Genomic DNA, 25386 nt, shown 5'->3' on the forward strand with positions numbered 1-25386 from the left:
TCACTCTACTGTCTCCTTAAAGAAACTCCATGTTGTACTCCCTTTTGCATAATGCTGGTACTAAAAGGCTTGTTAGCTTTGTTTTTGAATGCTAAAATGATGTAGAAGTTTTCAAAAAAAACCTTATTGACTGACAAGGAAAAATTGTATTTTATAACTGTTGTGGTTTAGACTGAGCCAGTATCTCAGCACCATGCAGCCATTCACTCTCAATAACTAAGAACTCCTTTTTGATAAACTAAGAACTCCTTCTAACCACACATGCCACTATTACATTAGAATTCTAGCTGATGAGCGTACAATTTTTTTAAATGCCAAGTGAATTAGAAGCATGGTTTTTGAAAATACTATGTGAAACTCCTGCTTTGTTTCATACATGAAACTATTCTCTTGCCCACTAGAACAGCAGGATCAACGGAGCCAAATGAGTATGTGAGCTTCAGATTGTTTTCAAAATGAAGATGAATCCACAAGTTATTGGATAGATATTTTTACATATTTTCAATTAAGTAAGCTGGATAGCCAAAGCCTTTTTACTCTATTTATAAGTCAAGCAGAAGCAGATACACCAAAGCAATTAATTTTGACAAGCCCTAAGCTTTTTATCTCTGTATTCTATAATGTGTTCCAAGTACTAAACAGCTCAAATTCAAAAATGTCAAGTAGTGAGTCTAGTTTGGAATATAAATATGAGGTTTGACTTGCCTTCAGCAGTTTGGCATGGTGTTTTGCATGATGTGCAAGCAGTTTCTCAGTAAGAAACACATTCAAATGTATTTTTTGATCTTGCACATGATACATTTTCATAGCAGTGCATTTCAAAGGTATGCTCTGATTCTGCACGTGGTAGGATTGGCACATGGGCACCTTTATCCTGTTCTTTAGGTGAATGTTTGTAGATCTCAAACTCTTGCTCCCACACTTTTAGATGCCTTTACAAAATTCTTAGAGTGGTTCAGTTTTATGGTTGAAATAGACACTTCTTTCTTGCCTCTTCCCTCATCCCCTTTTTAAGCAAGGAATGCGTTAACTCCAAATTGCTGTCTCCAGTTCTCTAGTTCCAGTTCCAGATGAAGAACCTTTGGGACTTTTCACTGTTTATAATCCTTTTGACATTTTCCCTTTGGAGATCACCACAAAGTTTTTTGGTGGGCTTGCTTGGTGTACATTTAAAGCTATTGCATTGACAATTTTTTCCCTTTTGTGAAGTCCATATGCTTCCTCACTAAATATTTTCTCTTGAACTTAATGGAGTCTTCAAAGCATAACTGCGGTTAATTAGGGTTAACAATAACTCCAGAGTACTCCATGATGTAAATTCAGACTTCAATTAAAAAATGTTTATCTGTAGCAATCTATTTTTCAGTAGACTGGTTCTTAACACATAGCAAGCTTCTCTCTTATGTAGCTGATGGCACCATCTCTACAAAGTAACCTGTTCAAGCAGCAAAGATCCATAACAAAGGTTAATTATACACAAATGCTGAGCTTTGTTGAAAACCTAATCCTTTCTCTATTTTTTTTTTGCCTATAATTGATACAATAATCACATAACATGGTTATAAATAGGTTTATGTATTTGTTGGCCTTTCACAGCTTTTCAATAAATGAGATACCTTTATTTTAAACAGTTATGTTTCATCCTCACAGTTGTTTTCAAAACGTTGACACTGCTGTAACTGCTTTTCTTTACTCAAATTAATTCATACCTAGCGAGATGAAGCATATGTCTTCACAGAATATTTTTCCAGAGCAAAGTGAAAAAACACTCTTCTGGGTAAAGACAAGGTATTGAAAAGTTGCCAATTCAACCTTATGATGTCTCCAGTACTTGTCCAGGAGTTTTCTCAGTTTTTACTTTTGTTTTATGCCTCTGCACAGATACGGAATTTACAAAATCCGCATTTTTAGCAGAAAAAGGATTTTCTTCCAAAGTCTTGATGTTGCTGAAGAATCTCCCAGCTTCCACTGTGTTCCCAGAGATCTACTTTGGATGTTGCCTATCTGTTACATATTAAAGGACAGAAAAACTTGTTAGTGTTATTTTTCTCAGTTGTAAAATACCTGTTAATATCCCCAAGGAGGATTTCAGTCTCCATCAGAAAGCACTGACATGTAAGAAAGTTCTTTTCAACATGAAAAGCATGGTATGCTTCTCTCGGAATAGTTCAGCAGTGAAGTTACTGAAATCTGCAGATCTATTTAGCAGCCGATCAAGTTTACATCTTCATCCAGGCTATTTGCTTTCTTGATCATCCTGTTTCTTGATTTCTTCGTGTTGGAAATCAGTCATGACCTTGCTAGTCATTTACATCCTTGATATTTTCTCATGAGTATTGACTTCAAATTAGAGTTGAAGGATTTTGACGTACATGACAAAGCTGTAGCCTTCAGCAAAAAGTTTCAACTCTGAATTTGTCAAGCAAGAAAAAATAACTTTGACACATCCAGACCTCCTGACCTTTTAGGATGAAAATGAGCAAACATTCAGCAGTTGGATGTAAAAGGCTACCTGGAGGGGGAGAACACTTGATAGGTCTCAGTTGTCACTTTAGCCAATACACCTCTGAAGTGAACAAGGGGAATGACAAAGTCATTTGCAGACAAAGACATTGCAGACTTCCAGTTTCCAATTTAAGGACATATAGCAGTTCTACAGATCAGGAAACAGGAATTCATGCAGGAACCTCTTAAAAGGAAATAAAGCAAGAGACCTGGCCAGGCACATAGGGTTGTAACAATCCATTCAGGATCATTTTTACTATAAAAATAAAATTCTCCACATAAATAAAATAAATACTTACCCTATCAAGCCTTTGCCAGCTTAATACTAAAAAACAGTTTTCACAATTTCATCACAACTAAAAGACAAAAATTGTAGATTCACAAAATTTTAATGTTTTCCTTTAATTTTTTTGGTACAAACCTGTTATTCATATAAACAGGATTAAATATGCTACATGGCAATCTAAATATGAGATTTAGGACACAATTTTCATCTGACACAAGTCATATGATGAAATTTTAAGGAGACCCCAACTCAGAAAGCTTCTAATCCTGTAAATGGAGATTGCAAGGGCATTTTACCCTCAGGTCACAAGTCTAGGGATCAGTAACTTGCGATATACTGTAACAGTCTTGGGTGATGTGGTCTAGTGTGAGGTGTCCCTGCCCATGGCGGGGGGGTTGGAACTAGATGATCTTAAGGTCCTTTCCAACCCTATGATTTCTATGATTTATTGCATTATCTATTTATTTATTTCTTATGTGATTTATGATTCTATTGTTCTATGATTTATACACCCCAGTTCAAACATATCTAACCATACCAAATAAAAACACAATAACACAATCTAACTGTGCTAACTTAACAAATTTAAAAATAACTTCAGTAATAGGACTGGAGAAAATGTTTACCATGGTTACCATGTTCAAATAGGGAACACTATGCAAAATGGTCACTACTTTTGACAATGGTTCCACAGCAAAGATATTAGTGTTTACAACAAAGCTGCTTCCCAGACAAAGGCCCTAGCATTAATATTCAATAAATAAACAAAAGAGGGTACTGGGCACTTCGTTTAGCCAGAGGGTAAGAATTTAAGATGGGCATAAATCAAAAGAGAAAAGTGGTACATGTGTGTGGTGTACTTAAAGTGTGGACTTACTGTATATTTGCAACTGCTGTTGTGCCAAGTGCTCCTATTATTGCTATTGAACATGGTACAGTGCTGAGGAGGAAATCTATGCAAATGTGTGAGAAAGGCATCTCTTCAGAATTTTGGTTCCTAAAATGAAAGTCTCAGTCTCAGAGACCTTCCAGGAGCATTTGGGCCACACAAAGCTGATGTTTCGTACTTACATCGCAGACTGGTTTGCCCTGAGAGTTTTCTGTGTTGTCTATAATGAACAGACAAAGGCAGAACTGTAAGTCAAATTCCCCAGAAGACAATGTAACCAGGCCAGCTGATATGCTGAGGTCTCGCTGAATAGACACAAGTGCAGCTCATTCCACCTGCCAAACTAAAAGCCATGTCAAGTACCTAAAAGCTTTGTAATGCCCAGATAGTCAAAATATAGAAGGAAGGGACAGGTTGTTAGTGCTCAGGCAAATGGCTGGGGGTGGGGGGGAGACCAGGAGATCCTGCTTCACAAAGGTGGGAGATAGTGTGTTGTCTGCCCTGAGGCTGTGAAGATCAACTGCCCTGGCAACAAACCACTCAAAGACAGCCGCAAGGACACTGTGGTACCTGTTAGGACACAATGATAACTGGGTTTGGGACCCACCAAGTACCCTACCCCTGCAAATTAGTCTCCACCTGTGGGAAGGTTCCAAGAGAGTCTGACCCTTTAAGAAGATAGCTGTTCTTCAGCTGCATGACATGCACACCACCACCCTGGAGCACAGCAGACCCACTGACTACAAGGACCACAAGGACTCTAAAGACTACAACTGAACTGACTACAGCTGAAAGAATTTCATCTCAATGCCAGAGAAGACCTTGCTGGATCCATGGGATAGTGAGCCTATTTCTGTTTTCTTTCCTTCTTTCGTTTCTCCTTTTCTCCTTCTACTTCAGATCTTTTGCAAGAATAAGAACTTGCCAAGCCTTTTGTTCCTCTGGACCCAGTTTTAGGGAATTTTACATCAAAATTAATTGTTGTTTAATTTTTCAACTCTGTGAACCACAAAGAGAATGGTAAGAGATCATTTCCCCCATCATCTGCCAAGCAAGATGAGACAATGCCCAGTCCCTGGAAGTGTTCAAGGCCAGGCTGGATGGGGCTTTGACCAACCTGATCTAGTGAAAGGTGTCCCTGCCCATGGCAAGGGATTGGAACTGGATGATTGTTAAGGTCCATTTCAAACTAAACCATTCTAGAATTAAGAGCAGGAATTCTGAAACTAAACTCCTTAATTCAGTGTTCATCTCTTAGAGGGCTTATGGCAGTACCTTCCATACCTTTAGCTGTTCAATAGGTATGAAAGTGAGCAAGATGAAGATCTGCACTTGTGTTATGCTTGGTATGAAATATACTGTAACACATATTAGTGCATAGAGGATATGCTTTACTAACATTCCTGGAAGCAACGAGTGAGGAATTTAAACTGCAAAAGGGAACTGTATATTCAAATTGTATATAAAAAATATGGGAAGTTTGTCCTAAAGGTCTTGCGACAGAACTATGAATACACATAACAGCAGCAGGTTAGATGCATTTTAATATGGAGTCTTGCTGTGCTGTGCCTTAATTAGGCAACTTTAAACACTGGGTAGAAGGAGAGTGTTATGGGGTTGGATTCTTTGTTTTTCTTTGTATATATCATAGAATAGTTTGGTTTGGACTGGACCTTCAAAAGCCTAGACTTGTCACTGTAATTAAGAACTGCATTTTTTGTTTCAATTTCATCAAGTTGTTGATATCCTTTTTTAATATTTTTTGTTGTTGTACATAAGTGGTCTACTAAGTTTACTGGGCTCACAATATACCCTAAATCTCCACTTTTTTGTGTAAGTTACCAGTTATTTCCATTTTCATCAAAGTCTATTTTATAATCTTTGATTATAGTCTCACAATTTTCTTCACTACCAGACTCTATTTGATATCACAGGGCTTGTGTTCTAGTAAAACAGAGAAAAAACACATTATTAACCTCTTACCATTGTGTAACGTAAGTGCAACAAAGTTGTTTGTAGTTGTATTATTTTTACAGTAATGGAATTATTAAATTTTCTCACAGGGTTTAAGATCTATGTCAATATTTAGTCTGAGATAAATAAACCCAGAGGATAAATTTAGGCTCTCACATATCTTAGGACATTTCAATTCATACCTGATACTCACAGGAGTCAAAAATAGCTCCCTTGGAGTACAACAGGAGAAGCTACACAGTTGTCAGTATTGTGTAGTCTACATGGGCTTGGCAAGGTGACTATTCATCACCTCCAGCTCTGTGCATACTAAGATTTCTGGCTTTGAAACACATTTCGTTTCAGTAGGTGACAGCACACCTCTGTAAGCTGACAGGAAAACGTAGAGTATTATGTAGAGACCTTTCTCTACATAATAGGGATTGACATGGCTTACCTTTTGCACTAATAGGTTTCTATTATTTTTAAAGAGATAAATTGCTGGTAATTACTCAGCAAAACAACTCAGAGTAGAAAAAGACTTAAAAAGGACAATAATTTGATCAGAACAAGGAAACAACTGGGAATTGGATGTTCACTTGGACAAAATAATTGCTTGGGATATAAGGATTAGAATAATGAGGCACAGTAAACTGAACTACCTTGGCTTCCAACAAGGTTGTGATACTCTCCTCCATGACATTTGAAAAGCACAGGTATAAAATCACTACACTGATAAGCAGCAATACTGAAAGACTGGCTGTCCAGAGCACACTGACAAAGCAGGATAATGCTGCAGTGTCACAGGGGTATATAAAGGTTCAGATGCTATACAGAATACCAATAAGCAGCTTTGCTTAAAATAGAATATATAGCTATTTTAACAATTGGGAATCTTGTTGTGAAAAGCTTGCCCTAGACCTTGGAACAAGATGAAATTCAAGAAGCTTTGCAAAATCAAAGGCTTAGATTAGGTAACACCCTAAGAAAGACAAGCTAGTGAAGCAGTAGTACCACAGGAGAAAATTATGGTGATATTTGCAGGTAAATGATTAACATCATCCAAGAATGTAACATTATTGCACAGAAAGCGGATTTTATTCTAAGGTGTTCTGGTAAGAGCTGTCATATGAAAGATACATCTGAAAACCTCAGAAATTGGGAAAAAATCATCTTTTTATAACAACTCTGTCTTTCATCAGTATTGCAGTTGGAGAAGTGAGTCTTCCTCCAAGTGAAAGGAATGTGAAAACATTTTTTACCCTATTTTGCAGGGCAACAAACACTACACAGTGTACTGAAAATTCATAGAAAAAATGTGCAGTCAAAACAATCTGAAGTTTTCCTAACAGGGAAATGCCTGCTTCATTAGGATACAACTACAGGAGGACTGGATGACATTTGTTATTCAAGCAACAGCACATTTTTTGTGGGAGAAACCACTTGCAAAAGGACTGTACTATAGTTCACAATAGTCACTTTCCCAGAGGGATATACTGCGGTGATGTTTCTAATACCATATAGATCATCATCACAACACGTTAAATAGCTAGTGACAGACTGTTTTGTCAATAGAGATATTGTTCGCAAACAGGACAGCTGAAAGCAGACAGTTATTGAGTTAGGAGTCAAAGAAAACTTCATAATGAAAGGAAGAATCATTAGAATCCTTGGCTCTATCATTAGCCCTATTCATGCATTTCATCCTTAAAAATCAAATGTAATTGCTAATAGACATCTAATTTCAAGCTGCAAATAAACTCTATCAGACTAAAACAACGAGGTTGTGGGTTAGGCACAGTGTGAAAATTAGGCCATGATACTGAAAGTCTGAAGTTACCTTTAAACACTTTCAGATCACACAAAATGTTAATTGAATGAACATTTGGCTGCACATAATTGACAGGGCTCTTTCAGCATAATAAAAGTTAAGCATTGGAGAGCCCCACTGAATGAGCACCTCTGGAGAACTGACTCAGCTTTTCAAAGATCTCCTTGAGGGCTCTTGATAATGAGTGGAAAATGGAGTTGGGGGAATAATTTTTCTCCTTTTAGCCACTGACAGTGTAAATGTCATGATGCTTCAACAAAGTGTACAGTGGGTTATGCTAATATCTACCAGACCTTCCTAACAGGAACTGAGCACCTGAATGAGTATTGTTCTGCTTTCTCAGTTTTAGTGGGAGTTATATTGCTCACTTGCTGGTCAGAACATAAATATTACCCCCTGCAAGTAATGACAACATAACCATTATAACTAGCCTAAATGACAGTCAAACAAGCCTACTTTTGCATCCCATCAGGTTCAATAGATTGTCCACCACTTGTGGGATAACTGACGTATCACTATGTACACAAATATGAGTGAGTATTATTAAGTACACAGCTAAACTGAAGATACCAGCTAAAGTAAGGGCAGAGATAAATGAATTGAGCCTGAGAGCTGTCTCCCTGCACTAGCTGTGCAACAGGCAGCAAAATCAAAAAAAATCGTATTCTTCATTAGCAGTAGGGGACTATATTTCATTGTTTTGCTTATTTTGCATGTTATCAAAAAGGAGAAGGTGACTTCCTAAACAAGAGATTAGATGGATGAAGTTTCTGATATACTCTTTTCCCTCTGCATTTAGCAGGACTAGGACCTGATTAGGTGCCGTAGTGGATCTCCTCCATTTTGTGTGTGGTTGCAATCAATGTTGATGTGAGAAAAGGCTCAAGAATCCTTGTGGGACCTAAAGTATGTGTTGAAAAATAATTTAAGATTCCTTAATGGACACCATTTTAGAAGTTGTGCTTATTTCCTTTACCCATACATAATTCTGCTTCTCCTGTAGAATAGGTATTTTGTCTCATCTGAAAGGATATCTCATGAGTTTTTAAGGCAGTTAGCCCCTTAAAAGTATTAACCTCATAATCTCTGCAGAGACTGTGCCGGAGCTGTATACATTCTTTTTATTAAACTGGTGGTTTCCTTAGTGATTGTGAGCACCTAGTATATCTGGAAAGAGTACCTAATTGAAAATACACTTCCTGATTAAAGGTTCTTATTAGTACACAGGAATCTTAACTGCAGTGTATGACGAAGACAAGCAAGGTTGTTATGGGGTTTGTTTGGGTTTTTCTGTATTTATGTGGTTTTTACATGTTTGGCTTTTAATGTCTGTTAAGTATCTCAGCTGTGATAGGGTCTATTTTCTCTAAGGATTATGAACTGCATTACTGCAGCTCATTTGTCACAACACTGCCCATGATCATGCCAAACAGATCCTCAGTAATCTATGCTGTATGTAACAGTCTGCACAGCTGAGGCTATTCCCACAGCAGTAGTCAGTCTACTGCATACAGGTATCACAAATTATTTTGCACTTCCTTCGCAGTGTTCTGTCAAAACACCTGTGGTACTGGATATTCTTTTTAAAGCAGCACTTCATTAAGTTGTGGAAAACTGGTGTCTTAATAGCTGTACAGACTGCAAATGCAGTACTATTCAAGAATTTGTGCAGGAGCTAGGAGAAAGAACACTAAAATATAATGCAATATATTTATTATTCAATTCCATGATTTTTAATAGATGTGAACTGATGACACCTTTAAACAGAACTGTCACACTCTCTAAATCCAAGTACTACTTGCATGTATTACTAATTCCCAATAGCTTGTATGCATGTGCTTTCTCAGTTTTTAGTCTAAGTCATGTTGATTTATAGAAACAAACTGCATCTCTACTTTGATGTGACAACGTACACACAGTACATGCAGGGAATACCAAGCTAGTCTTCGTCTCAGCTGGGTAACAGTGAAAATGTAAACAGAGTTGCTTCTGCATAACCATATATATTTAGCTTTTGGAACCATGTAAGGCAGCTTCACAGCTTCTGTTAACCGGGCTGGATAGATCATATTTAGCACTTGCAATCTTACTTTATTTTGTACTTTACATTAGAGAACTGCACCATATGTTAGAAATAATATTGCCATTATCTAGTCTCCATGCACAATCAGTGAGGTGTAGTAATAGAGTGCCTCTAATCACTTTTGCTTTGAAATTTAAGAGCCGGCAGCTGAAGGATTGTAGAGATGTTTTACCTACACCTTACAATGAGGCAAAAATGACCATAAAACTCTAACTGCAAAAATAATTTCACAATTGTGAAGTTTTAGCATGCACAAAGGAGCTCCCTGAAAAGAGCTGAATCTTTCACCAAAGCTTTGATTAAGTCACTTCAGGTTCCCCAAAATTTTGCTTACATTTACATTATTATTTACTGTAAATGTTTTGCTTTAAAATACTAAAACTGGACCTTTGAGTTGATGGGGGTGGGAGGGTGTACCCTATGAGATATAGACGCGGGCTGGAGCAAGAATGGTATATATGTTTAACACATCTGAACTGAATTTTAAATCCCAGGACCAGCCATTAATGAGATGAGATGTTCTTTTGTATTTTGAAAGACAGAATGGAAAAAGCCTTAGGTTGTTTGGAGTTTTTTGTTGTTTTGTTGTTGTTGTTGGTTGGTTGGGTTTTGGGGGTTCCTTTTCCCCTTTAACTTAGGTCTCCAACCTTTGGATATGGGATGTTAGACGTGATGAGCTATGCCTCCCGGGGCAAGGCTTTATGTTAAACCACTATGCTTATAACTTCCTAATTCTTTCTGTCCAGTTATAAATCCCTTCTACAGAGATCTTATTTTGAACCTTACAGGAATCTAGGGAATGTAATTTAGCTTGAGAAACTGGACTGTGACTGACAGTGACTTGACAGGCACCCAAAAATTATGTAAAAATGTGAACTTCGAGGACTGAGCACACTGCTTGACTCCAAGTTTCATTTCCCCCTCTTTGAATGACTATTTAATTATTGATATGCAGCTCAGCAGAGTACTATTGATAGCTTTTGTCTCCCATGGATCCACAGAAATTTAGTCCTTTTCTATACTATAATATATTGGCTTCTGGAGCAGGAGAGTTTTGTTCCTCTTGCTCCTGTTAAGTCTTCTTGTAAACTGATGATTCTAAAACCGTACTGTTACTGAAAAATATTCTAGGTATTTTGCTGTAAAATACACTGAATTAAAAGTTGACACAAAATTAAATTTAAATTTTGTGTTTACTGTTGTGCTATAGATACATAAATAAACACTATTATTAAATTTATGGCAATAAATACATATGGTTTTCCTAAAAAAAACAGAAACAAACAAACAAAGCAAAAACCCAAAAAACAAAACCCCAAAATGTTAATTAACTTACTGGACACTGGAATAATTCTCACCAGTTTTACAATTCTTCTCTCTGCCTTTTATGGTTCTAAAAATAAGCTGAAACTTTGAATTAGGCAAAAGTGAGAAACTTTCTTGATGCATTCTCTTCCAATGTAGTGACCCTCAATGACTTCATGAATGCAATATCACTACACCTGAATAATGCATGTTATACCTTAGAAAATAGAACTGCATAGAACAGTATTAGTATCACATACTTCAGTTGAAATCACTTTAAATTATACTGACATTTAATTAAGTAGTTATTCTTAGGATATGAAATAATTATGTAATTCAAAATACTTAATTTATATAGTACTTGAATAAAACAACTCCTTCTCCATCCTTTTCAAGAGTGCTGCAAATAACAAGAAACTGTAAGAAAGATTCATATATTAAAAACTGCTATATTTTATGATCAAAATTTTGTTTGTTTCGGGGTTTTTTTTGTAAAAAAAAGAACAAACTCATAGCCATTAGACATTGACCAGCACTCTGCGTGCGGCCATGCAGCCAATTCTTTATAAACTGAGTGGTCCATCCATCAAATTTATGTCTCTCCAGTTTAGAGACAAGGATGTCATGTGGGAAGGCAGATGCAGAGACTGTGAGAACGAAGACCTTGGGCCCACTGTAGGAGAGGACCTGGTTCGAGACCATCTTAAGAACCTGAATGTACACAAGTCCATGGGACCTGATGAAATCCATCCAGGTCCTGACAGAGCTGGTAAATGTAGTAAATGTAGGAGGGCCACGAGGATGATCAGGGGACTGGAGCACCTCCCGTATGAAGACAGGCTGAGAAAGTTGGGGCTGTTCAGCCTGGAGAAGAGAAGGCTGCGTGGAGACCTCATAGCAGCCTTCCAGTACCTGAAGAGGGCCTAAGGGGATGCTGGGGAGGCACTCTTCATCAGGGACTGTAGTGATAGAACAAGGGGTAATGGGTTCAAACTTAAACAGGGAAAATTCAGATTGGATATAAGGAAGTTCTTTACTGTGAGGGCAGTGAGGCACCGGAATAGGTTGCCCAGGGAAGTTGTGAATGCTCCATCCCTGGCAGTGTTCAAGTCCATGCTGGACACAGCCTTGGGTGACATGGTTTAGTGTGAGGTGCCCCTGACATGGCAGAGGGGCTGGAACTGGATGTTCTTAAGGTCCTTTCCAACCCTAACTATTCTATGATTCTATGATTCTATGACATTGCTCTTATTGCAGACTGGTTTTGCCAGATGATATTTAAAAGGTGTACTAGCAGTTGGCTAGCTCATGAGGCCTGCTGGTGTCATGTTTATTCCTTAAGGGGAAGTCATCTGAAGACATAACTAGGGATCAGTCTGATCTCCCAACGGCATCTCCAAATGGATTTTCGGTATGCGTGTTCCAAGCAAAGCTTAAAAATATCAGTATACCACCTGTGATCTGCGCAAGCAGCAACTTCCATAAACCTGCACACTACACCGGCTGCCACCACCTCTCCACATGCTGCATAGGGGTAGGATTTAGACACTCCTTTCCACCTGTAGTTCAGGAACCTTGATGTGATTGCACTGCATCATTTATTTGCATTTGAAACCTCCATTTGCAGTTCCCCAAGCAGCTTTGAAAGCAGTTCAGAATAACTGTGAATATGGCACATAAAAACATTTTGAAAAGAATGATCATTTTTATGAACCCCAATATATGGTACAGATCAAAGGTAGACTTGGGAGAAAAGACAACACAAGGGAAGACATATAACATTGTGTAACCCTGTGCTCTGAAGTTGTGTAGGATTTTGTTTAGCTTTATGGTAACTAATAGCAACTGGATAGCCCAGTAAGTCCAGACTTTGCAGAACACCTGGAAAATTACATGGATTTGGGATTGACCATAAGGGATACAATGCAATTTTTTTTCCTTTTTTTTTTTTTTTTATTTCTGGGTTGGTTTTTTTTCTGTAGGAATAAAGGTACTTGGGAAAAATTCAATTTTTGCAAGAGTAATATGAAAACTAGAGAATGTAAGTAATTCTTTTGTGCCACTTTTTCTTTCGTGAAAGCCTATTTAAGTTTGCTCATACTTGCTTCTTATTTTAGAAGAAAATGGCAAAAGAAAGACCGATTATTTTTAAGTAGGGTGAAATATGAAGCCTTCCCTACTTCATATTAAAACACTTCAATTTTTAGTGTCTATTTTTTGTCTGCTAATAAAAACCGCATTTTGCATTTTAATGAAACTGCTTTCAATTTATTAGCAACATTTCTGCATGTAATTAGTATTTGCTGCAACTAGTTGATCACTACAATATATAGGAGGTGAATTATATTACTTTCTGTTATAGTCAAGTTGTATTTCTCTTCCAGAGGAATATGCCAAGGTCAATTTTATGACCCAGTCATCTTATGTTTATGTCTGTTAGTATATATTTGACATGTTTCTACATACTTACTATCAAAGATTGAAGTTGTCAGCAAACTTTTCTGTGGGCATTTCAAATTGCAGAATTCAGGAACATTTCATCCAAATAAAACCAGTTCATAGTCCCACACAAGGTCAACAGAGGAAATAGAAACCCCATGAAAACAATTCCCTCAGAAAGCCTGAACTCTGCTTACAAAAAAAAAAAGCCCTGCTTCTACCCGGTCTATGTATTATGCTTGGAATAAGCGTTATCATTTGGAACAGTGTACAGACTGAATCAAAGAGAAAGTCAAAGCATTCTGAACTGGCTTGTTTTAACTGAACATCAGTTAACCCCTTAGCTATGCAAATGTATAATGGAAAACTTAGTAATTTTAGTAATTGAAATGCAAGAATTAGCACCACACCACCACCCTCACAACCCCAATGCTGTTATTGTATGAATTTACCAGGGAAAATCTGTAGAAGTACATTTAATGAAATTGTTCAGCTTGTCATTTAGCCTGAAAGAAACAATGCAGCATTAGTTTTCATAATGATAGTTCTCTTCTGAATTCACCTGTGTTTAAAAGTGCCTCTGGGGCTTCTGAAAAAAGGCCAATACCCTATTTAATAAAGTAACTGGTATCTGTGTCTAGGATGAAATTTACTGCTTGGCAGAGTCAGCCAAAGGTCTCCCTACTGTTTAAATGGAATTAAGAGTTTATTCTGACACTCTGCACTGTATTAATCTTACCTTGGAGAAAACCTCTATGCTGTCTTCATATTTCAGAAGTGGAATATATATTTTACTGAAAAAGCCTCAGGTGAACTCTTTTAAGATTGTATTTCAGGATTTTTGCTACCTTTTCAGGTTGAAATAATTGGTCAAGCTAAATGAAATTAAGACAATCAGAAAACTCTTTTCTGTCTTGCAAAATATGCATTCAGTTAAAGCAGCTCAAAATAGTAATGACATACATGGTTGTGAATACCTAGTAACAGCTGCTCTATTGAATGAGTGTCCATACATAAGAATAAATAAATTATCATTGGATAGCAGCTTATTTCCTGTGTTGGATGTCACTGTATTCCTATGTTATACTTAGAAAAAAATTGCTTTATGGATATATTTGGAAAAAAAAAAAAAAAACAGGTCACTTTTCCAGTCTGTAATAGAGGATCTCAACTGATGGCTCCCTTCCATGTTGCTGAGACCTGCCAAATGACAATTGATAAATGGCAATGGATATTATTGCGTTTGCATTTATTTGGTTTGTCTGTTTTCTAATGTGTGAGGGCCTTTGCTTATTGTGTTTAAGCAAATCACCAAATGCTGTGCCATGATACAGCTGTTTCGAAGAGTTTTGCGCCTGCAGCCAAATGAACAGGTCATCTTGTCTGTGGCCAACATCATGTTTGGCTGCTTGCTTGGGCAATGGCTAAGGCATGCATTTTCCATTAAATTCCACTGACAGAACAAAAGGCGTTAAACTCTCTTTTTTCCCCTTCTTCCACAGCAGCCTAGCTGAGGGCATAATACTGCTCACTCAGCCGTGTATATTCCAGCCTAGCATGGAATTGTCTCAGCCAGATGCCATTTCTTTGCACTGGTAAATAAAAGGCCATATTGAGTCTGTAGCTTGAAAAAACATACTTGTGTATCTAGAAATATTTTCTAAGCCAATATAAACTATAGATCTTATTGAAACAGGTGTTTTAAAAGTTCCTATAGCTGACAGAAGTGATAATGAGTACAGGTAGAGTATTGGATACTTGGCTAAATAAAATTTTAATGACTTCAACCATATCTACAGAGTAAAACTAACAGTTAGGTTAGTGGCTTAGCAAAGAAGAATCTGGAAAAAAATATTTTACCATTAAGTAGAAGAGTCCTTTTGCAAAGCAAATAGTGTCTCTATTGAGGTCATCTGCTCGCTTGCATTCAGTATTTGTATTTAAGGAAGCTGTTTGAAATAGGCATCCTAGGAGGTAAAGAAATACACAAAAAATGAATAAAGGAATAAGGGTGTTTTGTGTCATGAGTCTACAACATTAAGGACATCATTGCAATTTTTAGTCATCAGGGTAAATTTACTTAGAAAAATTAAGAGCAAGCAAAAGTGATCATGAAAAAAAACAACCCACATGACTTAAAGATTTGTTACTCGGAGATGTCATAACTTTGAAATGTACATACATGAGCATGAGAGAAAAAGACGATGAAGGGAACTTGAAAAGAACTTTAAAGTGAACTGCAGTGGGTGTAAGCAAACATGGCTATCATGAATAGTTCTTTGGTGATTTCAGAAAGAACTGAGAGAATCATGCACCTTGTCTTATGTACTGAAACATTTTTGCCATGTAACAGATATAATGGGCATCTGGTGTGACAGTGTTTGATGGCAGCTGAAAACAAGCTGACACTAGAACTAAAAGGCAAAATAATCATCTTATCTTGCTGCTTGAGCTTGTACAAGCGTTTTTATTATGTTATGGACTGAAAATTCTTGTTTGCTTGTTTGTTTTCTCAATGAGAAATAGAGTGTGAAAAATAGAGTAGAAGCAATGCCAAGTGCACAGACTGTTCAGTCCTTGCAGTCACAGCTCATGTGGTTTCCAGGATTAGCTATACTTGCAGATTATGAAAGCCTACTAAGTGCCACTAGATCATAGCACAATTCAGGTTGCTAAATACCAGAATACTGTATAATAAAATAAGACTACTCATCACAGTTTTTGAAATTATTTCTTTAGAAATGGTAGAAAAACTGTGCCTTTAATGGACGAAAGATCAAATCTTACTGCAGTAGTTTTCATGACTGGCTTCATGCATTTTGTATTTGGGAAGATAGATGACACTAAGAAGATTGTGAAATGCTGTGATCGTTTGGGTAGACAACTATCATGTCTCAGACCTGTCTAGTAAGTAATTTCCAGGAAGAGCTCCCCACTGAAATTCTCTAAGAATGAAACCCAAAGTAACCATTTTAGCTCATTTTTCTGTTTAGCTTGATGACAGAGACAGTGTCATTAAGACAGAGTATAAACTGGGTATCTCCACATTCACCCATGGAGACAAAACAGGTCCAAGTTTCCTTTTTTACATGAACATAGATTGAAAAACACAGAAATAAAAGGAATCAAAGCAAAGTAAATTGTGTGTAAGGGAGAGGAGAATTAAACCTTGATAAAGTACAGCTGTTTCTGCATCTCCCCAAAGTGAATGCACCTGCTGTTATAACCAATTGAAAAGACACACCAGGCTCTTCCCCCCTTTATTTTTTTGCTAGATGGCTCCTGGATATTTTTCTTCCTGAAGTTTTGCCTTATCACCTGTTACCTGAATATGCAAGTGCATCATCTTTCTCATCCAGGACAGTAATTTGCATTCTGCTAAGGAGTAAGCAGCCTCAGTTTTCAAGATGGTACAAGTATTTTACCAGATTATGTCTCCAGAAAGGTATGCCAAAACCATCTTTGTCTCTCTCCTCTTTCTCCATTCAAAGAAATAGGAATCATCAAGCCACTAGGAATTTTCTCTGCTTTCTGTAAATATTCTAAATGTTTTCTTCTGGTACATTTTGCTATACAGTAAAACAATCTAAAAATATAGATACATAAGCCAGATACAGTTTTTCCTGGGTTTGGAAAAACTTTCTGTTTTATTATTGTTTTCTGTTTTAATAGTAAAAAAATTACTCATTTGCCTAATTTCATAATATATTTTCATTGGCTGAACAGTGTTCATGATCAGGCTTACTGCACAACCTGTCTTGTAGAAAGCCCTATTTAGACACCAGCTGTAATGTTGTTTTATTCTCTTCTTCTGTGAGATTTTCTTTTGTTGGTTTTGTTGGTAATTTAAGTGTGATGCTATATAAAAAAAACGGTAATTCTGGACAATTTGTATTCTTTATTGAGAACACTGGGTAGTATCTAACTATTCATTGCTCAGTATAATAAAAATCCACGGGGATTTTTCTCCCCCTGAGATCTGCCAATATCTAAACAGATTTTGTTTATAATGGGTGACATTTCCATCTTTGCTAGACTGGTAGACCCCCTATGGATTTTTGGAAGAGTTGTGTCAGTGTAAAAAACAGGAGGATTAGTGGGGTTTTTTTCTATGTTACTCCAACAAAGACTTCCCTTCTCTTTTTATTTTCTAGCTAGCTCTGCTGTTGTATAAATGAACTGTATTTGTATAAGAGCCTGGCTGAGTCTCTGAATAATTTATTATATTTTTTTACATTCATTCCTTTGCTACTGTAGGAAAAAACATTCTGGTTGCCCAATATGAAAAATATTCATTCACATCTTAAAATGAGCAACACTCGCACAAGGATATGTGTTAAAAATTTTTCCATGCAAAACATGAACAAAACTGTATTGCGGAAACTGCTTCCTTATATATAAAAAAGATGTGAAGATACACTATTTTAACACTGAAAAATTAAAAACTTACTGTGAAAAATGGGTGTTTCTTAATATATATATATTTCTATATATTTGGGCTGCATACAATCCCTTTATAATAACAGTATGTTAAAATAAATTGGTATCCTTTATAACAGTAGCGAAGAACGTATACATGAAGAGAGCAAATAATTTTCCACTAGTTACATTTTTATTAACTAGTTATGCATTCCTTTCTCATGATACTTGCTTGCATTCAGTCATCTAAAGATGTGATAGATCTCTTGTTTACTCTTCAGCACGAGAATCAATAGCACTTGGATGCTGAACCAATTGTTCCAGTTATCCAAATCTTTTACCCAAATACATTTGGCTGATATGTTTCCATTTCCTGCAGAAAAATTTCCCTGCATCTGAAGGCTGTTTGTTTGGGACCAACGGAGAAACTGTATGTTCATTTTTATATTGCATCTCTTCATCTCAAAACCAAAAATTTCAGGCAGTGCTTCACTCCATTGCATTTTCTAAACTGATGCCAGTCATCTTCAATGTGTTTTCTTTCCCAAAAGGAAATACTCAGTCCAGATGTCCCAGTTTTTAGGGAGTGAGGGTGGGTGTTGACTGCCTTTGAATGTGCATCTGTCTCCCAGAAGCAGTGTCTGAGGGAATGTCTATTCAGTGATATAGCAAGCTGTGTTACATCCATTCACAATGAACAAGCATATTTGCTAGATGCATTCTGCTTGGTTATTTAGCAGCTATGGACTTAATTGTGCTGGCATTTAAACTGGAAATCATCAAATGAACCTCAACTTTATTAAGAAAAAAATGTATTTGTTAGACAGCAGCTCACTCGAATGCCAAACTGCAAACGAGCAGGGCTCCCATTTTAGTCACATAATTTCTCCCTAGAATGAGTGCATAGCATCCATGCAAAACACTTGCTCTACCTTGTAGCTTTAGAAAAATATTTGATGTATTTCTTTCTGTTTTTTACCCTGATTTAATATCAGTTAAAATAGGGGAATGGTAATGTAGGTTAAGCACCCAGGTATCTACAATGCATGATTGGCAAAAAGGCCACAAACTGATACACACTGCCCTGGCTTACTCTAATTCTTTTTCAAGGTGAATTGCAATATGCTGTGATTATCCTTTGATAATACATTCAGGAAAGAATAGTAGTCCTTGGGCTAGCTGGCCTGTCCTCACACTTGTTGAGAGAGCAGCCTGGAATCAGCTAGATGTCATAATTCTTGGGCTAGGACTTCTTTGGGGTCTGTCTGTCTCTTGGACACTGCATTTTCTCTTGAGTGGGGGCTGTGGGTTTTTTTCAGTTCAAAGTTCACCAGACAATAAAGCAGCATCCCAGCCCTAACCATGGTGCTCATGTAGCATGAACGTACATGTATGTGCTCTGCTTTTCCCTAGGCAGGGACACCTTCCACTAGACCAGGTTGCTCAAAGCCCATCAGACCTGACCTTGAACCCCACTGTGGATGGGGTCTCCACAGATTGTCTGGGTAATCTGTTCCAATGCCTCACCATCCTCACAGTAAAAAAAATTCCTAATATCTAATGTAAATATACCCTCTTTCAGTTTAAAGCCATTCCCCCTTGTCCTATCACTACGTGCCCCTGTAAAAGGTCCCTCTCCAGATTTCTTGTAGGTTCCCTTTAGATACTGGAAGGCTCACCCTGGAGTCTTCTCTTATTCAGGCTGAACAACACTAACTCTCTCAGCCTGTCTCCATAGGAGGGGTGCCCCTGCCCTCTGATCATCTTTATGGCTCTCCTCTGGGTTTTCTCCAGCAGGTCCACCTCCTTCTTATGTTGGGGGCCCAACATAAGCTGGAAACAGTACTTCAGGTAGGTTTTCACAGAAGCACACTGCCAGCTCATGTTGAGCTTCTTATCAACCAACAGCCCTAAGTCCTTCTCCTCAGGGCTGCTCCCAGTCCATTCTCCAACCAACCTGTATTTGTGCTTAGGATTGCCCTGATGCAGGTGCAGAACCTTGCACTTGGCCTTATTGAACTTCATGAGGTTTGCACTAGCCCACCTCTCAAACTTGTCAAAGTCCCTCTGGATTTCCAGAGAATATGCTAAACTCCTAAATAACAACTAAGATCAGAAAACTTCACTTGTTTTGGTAAAACTGGCGTAAATATGATGGAGAATTACTGCAGCCCTGTTTGCTTTGACGATTAACTGTGTAACAAGGACATCTTCCTGAAATACATTCAGCAAATCCAGACAAAGCTTTATTTGCCATGGCAGCAAGGCTTGGGTCTTAAAAGTGCAACCACTCAGATCCCTTTGTTTAGCAGCAGTAAAAACTATGCATAAGCACGAGTATTATATGCAAATATTTACCGCATATTACTCTTTCAGGTACCCCTGATTTTCATCTCCTATGGATGAGTCAAATTTCCCAAGGTTTTCTCATAGATTATCCTAATTTCTTAATGCAATTCTTGTAGTTTCAAGTTATTTGCAATCATGATAGTACTTTTAAAATTAATACATTCATGTCAGAAAAATACATACAAACGTTAACTAAAGAAATGTAGCATTTAGCATTAATTTTCACTGAATAGTGAATTTTACCTTTTGCAGTTACCTACAATGCATGCATAAGAATCATATTCCATAGCCATCCTTGATAACTGTGGGTCTTAAGTTGAGCAGATAGCAATGACAATTTCCTACCACAGCTTCTAAAATTTCAGAGAAGTCATTGTGAAAAATGTTGTCATTAATTTAACCTTGCAAATATATGTGGCAAGACCTACAAACATGAATCCATGTCACATTTCAAGATATATACCAAAACTGTTAAAAGCCATAAACTAAGAAATTAAATTAGCTCAACAGTACAGCCTCATGAAATTCTGGTTCCAGATACATTAAAAATGATATAAAGTTAGCTTTCTTCATTGTACCTCGCTCGTTCACAGGTATAAACAGACATAAAAACTTATTAAGATTCCTTTTAAAAATCTACAAATATCAAAACGCAAAGCTAGGACAGAAAGTTACTATTTTTCCCTTATATGGGTCATTTTACCCATTTCTGACAGGATATTTTTTGTGAAATTTCTAAGAGGCTTTTAAATTATAGCTGCAGTGGCATTATTAAATATGTAGATGGGTTTACCTTATCTTTGAGGAATAAGAAATAATCAAGAAATAACTGGAACTATAACAAATAAGATTCCCCTAGCAAAACTTAAATATCCGTAGTAAAAGTAGTTATTTAAATTATTACAGCACTAGTTAATACCAAAAGTGAAAAAATAACAGAATGAGTTTTAATAACCATTTTTTATTATCTTTATTAAAGATGATAAACACATTAGACACCTATTATTTTCATGGTTCAGATAGAAAATGTTAAAGAATTTATGGGGCAGAAAATTATGCAGTAAAATACTCTTAGAATTGTTGTTTTCTGCCTCCAATGAAGATAATAAAACTTATCTGGTGATAAATTTTAGCTTTTAAAAATCAATTAGGCTTGGAAACAGGTTTTATTCATATTGCTCCCAATGCCATGTAGTTGATTTCTACAAGTTTCTGTTCAAATTAATGATGTTGTCCTTGCATCCATTCTGTTTAATGTTTTTGTTGTTCTGCACTGTTATGGTTGCAGGGGTACCTGGCGCCTTGATCATACTCCAAGGCTCTCTTCTAAGTTTTCTTTCAAAGTTGTAAGCCCGTAATGACCTTCTTCACCAGCAGAAATAATTTTCCGTTCTTCATTTACTCCAGGTTGCTAGAAACACAATTTCTCTCAATTAGTTTCCTTCCAGTTCCTATTTGGGTTTGGCTCCCTCTCTGCCTTTAATCTCCTGAGAGAGTAGAAAGAGATCTCACAAATGGGTCTTAATTATAAAAGCATGCTCTTTTTCTCCAGGATGGCAATTTTTGGCCAGCTGGAGATAACAGTTTCAGTACAAAGAGTTAATGAAACAGCATTTGCCTCGTAATGTCTTTAGGCAGCAGCAGCACTCTACTAAATAAGCCTGTAGAACAAGCTATAGCCCCAGCCCTTCTTCATGCTTATAGTGGAAAGCACTTGGCAGAGAGCCAATAATAGGATAAGAGGAAATGGTAGTGTCATAAAATTGTCTATGTCCCTCTACCAGGGTTTAGTTTAAAGATTCTCTCTACAGTATACAAACATAGCTCTTCACTGAATTTATTAGGCTCAAAATAAAAGTTGAGTTGATTTCTTTATGGTTAGTTTTTGCTGCTCACAAAGACCTGGAGTCAATAGTAGCTGGATTGGATGGCAGAGCAGAAATGTTATGGCGTTATAGCAGCATTAAAGACATCATCTCCTACCTAACTTGCTGGTTGCTGGTATCACCATGAAATGTACTGGAGAACAGACTGTAATTTGCTGATGATGGTGCAATTCAAAACAAGGAAAGTTTCCATCTCCCAAGAATTGCTCTGATTACCACCTGGAATAGGCAGCAAGGGTTGCAACGCTCTTTTGGGGGAAAACAACAGCAATTCTGTGTGGAAGTGAAGTCTTTGGCTTTTAAGCCCATAATTAACTCTGTACAGCTGAGAAAGCAACTGCAGTTCCCAAACAATGCAGAAACAACACGTTTTGGTTTGGTCTATTTCCCCAATCCCTACAACATTTGGGAGAACTCTGGAGGCCTAAGGGATCAGAAGTTTGGCGTTTTTTTTATATACATTTTAAGCTAATCAGTCCCCAACTTTATTATTGTTCAAATAAGACAGAGTTCCAGTTGTAGCAATGTCATACCAGAAATACATTCTTGGTCCCCCATGAATGCAAGAATCCAATCTGTCCACTGCAGATTGCACTCCCCACTTGTAAATAATTGTTTCCTCTTCTGCACTTCAATTCTCTGACATCCGCTGAGACTCAACCCTTTCTTGTAGTTCTTCATTTCTTTCACTAAATGACATTCATATCTAGTACAGTACAGCATACAAACATGTGGAAGAAGTTGTCAAATTGCTATATTCATCAAGTGAAAATGTCCAGCATAAAATTACTCTGTGGGTTACTTTATTTGCAGTATTTTCCTCTGGAAACTTAATGCCCCAAGACACTAAAGCAGCAGGAAGTAATGAAACGTGTTTTTCATATTCTTGCTTTTCATTTCAATGTATCAAACAGCTCCTTAAATTGCTAGCCTAAACCATTATGTCTTATTTTAGAAAGCCTTTATAATAATTGTGAATAATTAGAATGCAAAGTGCTTGCTATTTGTAAATGAAAATAAATGCTTAGCCCTTCTCACAGAAGCCATTTAAAACATTCTTTTTAAAATGCCATATATTTTTTTTCCTGCTATTGGTTTCTTGTATTTTACTAGAAATAAGGATATACCCATCATTCCCAATGGTTAAACACTTGAAATTACTACTGTAATAGAGATGGTCTTGTATATCAAAAAGGTTGTATATCTGAAAGAATAGGAATAGAATTTTTCAACTTCACATTTTAATTTTTCCTGTTTATGTCTGAGCAGAAAACTAAAGACTGTGGTATGATGATCCTATTTGACCCTTAGCGCCTACTATCCATATGCTTACAGGCATATTATTACAAATAAAAAATTAAGAAAGACTATAAAATGCTGAAGTAAAAGTAATCTTTAATGTGAAGATCAGCAGGAGACAAATTACCCATTTCTAGTTAAATAAATGTATGGAGATATTAAAGAATAGGTTTAAATGTGGAGTACACATAGCTCACCAAATAAGCACAAACACTGTTGCATCTGGTGGAAAGAGACTTGACTTTGATCTGCCACACTCAGGAATATGCCACTAGGCAATGCTATAAAGCTTCCAGCAACCATCACTGGATGCTATTAAAGCCCTAGCACTTGCTCTCTGTCCTTAGGTTTAGTCCTGTGAGTTCTGGGAGCAGGCTTTCCAGCACAGAAAACCTGGAGGGCTTTTCTAACTTTTAAGTTCCTATTTATTAAATGACAGTTAAACAGCTTATATAATGACCAAACACATTGCTTTTATGAAGTAAAATTTTGAATATTTAGATTTGTCTGGATTATTCTAGTGGCCAGTACTAACACAGCACTATAAATGTAGAGCTAGCAAAAGGAAAAGCATCACATCATAATATTGAGAATGACATGCACTAGAGTGTATCTGAGTGAGCCCCCTGCATGCAGGTCCATTGCTTACAAGTGAAATGCTGAAAGCCTCTTTAATTTCTGAGATCTAATCTCAGCTAGAGTCTGCTTTGCTGCATGAGGTGTCTGTCATTCAGAGCATGCTGCACACACTCCTAGAAACTATTGCCATCATAAAGTGTTATCTTTTTGAAAGAAAAATAGTACTACCCTCACTGCAGTATGCAGTCTGCTTCTCACCATCCATCTGCTTCTCACCATCCAGGTGAATCAGCGCATGAAAATGAGACAGGTCTCACTTCTGCTTTTTAAAATGTTTGACTGTAAACATTATGAGGATATTTTGCTCTTCATCTCTTTTAAGGTGTGCTTTTTAGCATCATTTTTGTGATGGTCATCTCTGGAAGAAAAGACAGACCATATGTAGTAATTGGAAGCAATGTATAAGTGCTTGGTGTTGCATTACGTATCAGGTATAGAAAATGAATAATGCGCTATGCTGCACCTCATGCATGTGGACAGTGAAAGTACATTCTAGGGCATAGATAAAATCCTTATCTGGCATTCTAGGGTTACCTATATCACTAGGGTATGTTGGAATGTTTTTCATTGTTTTTCATAGGCTTTTTTTCCCTGACTTCTTATTCCCAGTTCAAATGTTCCATTTGAATGCAGACGCACAATACTTTACATGGACAGGGGAGGATTTTACTTCATTTTTCTTTAATTAAGGAGCTTAAAACCACAGATGTTCTAGCAGCTACAAATATATCTACTCTGGACAAAATTCATAATTGTAGCACCTTATGTCATTTAATATTATGTTTTTACTTTAAAAAAACACAGAACTTTACTTAGACTGCTAAATCTCTATTATGATGAAAACTCGCATACATTTCTTGTTATAGTAATATAAATTTATTTTGAAAATTCTTTTCTGAGACATAAAGAAATACGAAGTTTTGAAAATATTTATAAGCTTTAATTCTAAACTCTTTTTATTATGATAAAACTAATGTTACTCACAATATTCACAAATCCAAGACATACTGTAGGAAGCTCCTGGTTTTCATATATCCAACTGCTAGTTACATCTCAGTTTAGCCAGTTTTACAAGGGCATGGTAATTAATGCTGACAACCAGATACTAGTGAGACAAGAGTGAATATTGGCTGCATCATCAGGGAACTTTAGGCCTTTTGGCCTTGAATTCATTAACCAGTTAAAAACTGCTTATTCTTTTATGATATTGATTATGGCTTAAGTATCTACAAAAGTTTAAATGATCAACTCTAAAAATGTCTTTTTAGTAAAACAATTCTTTATATCTTGCAATTTATATGAAAATAGGGTGTTTGGGTGCTTAAGTAATTTTCTTTAGCTACTTATCAGCAATGCTGATTAATGTAACTGTGACATTTCTTTACTGTGCAGCTTTTAAAGACGTATTCTACATATTTATGTGAAACCTATGTATAGGCAGGTATCAGCATAGTTCTCAAAGCTATATGGGAAATAAATTAAATCACAGTCAATGGTAAGTAT

At 36.8% G+C, this 25386-nt stretch overlaps 1 long non-coding RNA gene across 1 annotated transcript in view; it reads left to right on the plus strand.

Moving 5' to 3' along the window:
- Window positions 1-16600: 16600 nt before the first annotated feature.
- The window catches only part of LOC136007348 (uncharacterized), a 34994-nt gene continuing 26208 nt past the window's right edge, over window positions 16601-25386 (plus strand). Inside the window, exon 1 of the long non-coding RNA XR_010609645.1 lies at window positions 16601-16736. This is a non-coding gene — a long non-coding RNA (uncharacterized LOC136007348). The remainder of the gene's footprint in view (window positions 16737-25386) is intronic.

The sequence above is a fragment of the Lathamus discolor genome, chromosome 1, assembly GCF_037157495.1.
Source record: "Lathamus discolor isolate bLatDis1 chromosome 1, bLatDis1.hap1, whole genome shotgun sequence".
NCBI lineage: Eukaryota > Metazoa > Chordata > Aves > Psittaciformes > Psittacidae > Lathamus > Lathamus discolor.